The sequence below is a fragment of the Engraulis encrasicolus genome, chromosome 21, assembly GCF_034702125.1.
Source record: "Engraulis encrasicolus isolate BLACKSEA-1 chromosome 21, IST_EnEncr_1.0, whole genome shotgun sequence".
In the NCBI taxonomy this organism is placed as follows: domain Eukaryota; kingdom Metazoa; phylum Chordata; class Actinopteri; order Clupeiformes; family Engraulidae; genus Engraulis; species Engraulis encrasicolus.
This window is the reverse complement of record NC_085877.1, coordinates 45,048,600-45,051,099: the sequence shown is the minus strand read 5'-3', so window position 1 is coordinate 45,051,099 and position 2,500 is coordinate 45,048,600. Positions and strand designations below refer to the sequence as shown.

Sequence of the window (2,500 nt, the reverse complement as noted above, 5' to 3'; positions counted from 1 at the left end):
ATCAATGACATGCTCATAACACTGGGGGTCTTGTTGGAGACATTTCAGCATCTTCCTTTCAATAGAAATGGTTGCCAAACTCCTCAGTCTCTCCTGCCCCATTGAGTTTCTTGTGAAACTTTTAATACGTTTCAGGCAAGAGAAGCTCCTCTCGACTCCTGTTGAGGTGGCACCAATAGTTGCGATCAGAGACATTAGTCTGTACACCTCAGCCATCGCCTCATCTAGCCCGTTGGACTTCATGAAGCTTATGGCTTCGCACAGTTTTTTGGAGGAGTGGAGCTCATCGTCACTGTAGTAGTGCTGCACCTGTGCTTTTAATTTAGGCTCATCAAAGAAATGGCCGTATGTCTCGAAAAGGTTTGCTAATGCCTTGGTGGGGAATGCTGCCTTAAATGAGTCGAATTTTTCAAAGTCTAAGAGCTCCATGAAATGCAGACGATCGAGCTGCTGGAAGCGCTGGGTGAGCTGCGCTCTGATGCTGTCGTGCACTGCTTCGTACAGAGATCTGTAAAATAAAACTCGGTATGACTCTGCTCACCCTGCCTTCTCCTTCTCCTGTGGCCAAATTCAGGGTCTTCTGTCACACTGGCAGCTTTGCTGTAGGTTTCTTCGAAAGCCCTGTCTGACCTCCTCAACTCAGCAAGCAACTGCATTTAGTGCTCTATGCGCCGTTTGCAGAAGGCAACATCCATTGCTTTTTGCTGCAGTATATTAAACAGAATGACGGTCTGCGCGAACAGCTGTTCAAACGTAAAAAGTAAAAACATGAACTCAAAGTCTTCTAATTTCCCCTTGAGTCCATCCGCCAACCGAGTTGTTTCATCATCTATCGAAGGATGTTCAAGGACGCGAGTGAATGTATTCAGAAGTTTTTCATGGTTTTGTGCGACGGTATTGACTACGCTGGATGAGAAATTCCAGCGCGTCGGAGCGGTCTTTGGCATCCGAGCGCAATCTAATTCCTCAAGCAGTGCCACCCTCTTACTTGATTTCGAAAAAAAAGATGTGAACCCACCCAGATGTGCAAAAAACACTCGCGCTTTGGGGATGGACTTGACACTCTGACTGAGGACGAGATTCAGGCGGTGAGCGTAACAGTGAACAAAGGTAGCCGTAGGGGCTCCCCTTCTCACTTTTGCCTGCAGACCATTGAGGGCTGAGGCCATCACCGCAGCACCATCGTAGGTTTGTGCAACCAGTTTTTCTGCGAATTTGTAAGGCGTCATTTCGGACTGCACAAACTCAAACAATGACCGCGCATCTCGCCCACTAGACACGTCGAAAAACCCCAGAAAGCGTTCCTGAATTACGCCTTGGGTGTCCACAAATCTCGCCATAATAGAAAGTTGGGAATGACAGCTGATGTCTGTTATTTCATCAATCTGCCAGGAGAAGAACGGGGCCGTGTTCAACTCTTTAGTAATTTCGTTGTTGATGGACTTGCCTATTGCGCATATCAAGTCGTTCTGGATGGTAGGTGACATGCCAGTAAAACCATCAGAAGACTGCTGCTGCTCTGCCAGCAAGTTGTCATATCAGGCTATCAACCCAGCCAGCACACTGTAGTTCCCCTTGTTGTCCGAATTTGGCCCTTCATCCTGCCCTCTAAATGCCAGCTCCTGCATGCCCAAATACGCCGTAGCATCAATGAGACGCCGTAGTGTGTCTCTGTTTCTCCTGACTTTCACATTGTGCTGTGCAGTTTGCAGCCGGACACCCTCGTCCACTAGCTGGTCAACCGGCACGCTACCTAGCAATTTCAGGCGAATAGCAGCACCGATGTGTTCTTTGGTTTGATCATGACGCTTGGTGGCCCTGTCTAAATTTTTCACATCATTAAACCCTTCCACACTCCATGTTTGGGAACAAGCAAGGCCAGCAATACAATCGCTTAGTCACCACACTACCAGTAAGCCACGGGTATATACCACGAGGTGTTGGTGTTAAACACGGTTAGCTTACCATTGGGTTTTTGAATCTCAAGTTTTTGAACTGGTCTACCCTCTTTTTTGATTTTCACCTTCTCGTTATACGCCAGTGTGTGAAATGGTGTTTTCAACATCCTGAAAACAACGTCAATTACTTCCATTGTTTCGTTTATTGATTTCAACAATAATCAAAAGCACTATCCTTATTAAACAAGTCGATGTCCGTTCGAGAGAATGAATGAAAGTTGCATGACACTGACATTTTGTCTCCCGATCAGCCCACCCTCTTAATTCTGATTGGGAACATCGACGAATGCAGCATTGCTGATTGGCCGCTTGATGACAGGCTAGCATTTCGAGCTGACCCGCCCAAAGGGAGGACCGTCCTCCCTCTCCTCCATTCACTTCAATGTTAAAATGAGAAGCCCCCGCTACGGCCAGGTTTTGAGCATTTATAATGGGAGTCAATGAGGAGGTTAGGGAGGACGGTCCTCGGCGGACCGTTTAGCGATTTAGAAGTGCTAAAATAGATTTTTACCGCAAACAACCTATTAAATACCTATGAAATA

The 2,500-nt window shown here is 46.8% G+C and overlaps 1 protein-coding gene across 1 annotated transcript in view; it reads left to right on the top strand.

The window, feature by feature from the left end:
- LOC134437441 (multiple PDZ domain protein) overlaps positions 1–2,500 on the top strand; it is a 285,829-nt gene that overhangs the window by 260,510 nt on the left and 22,819 nt on the right. The gene's annotated exons all lie outside the window — the stretch shown is intronic.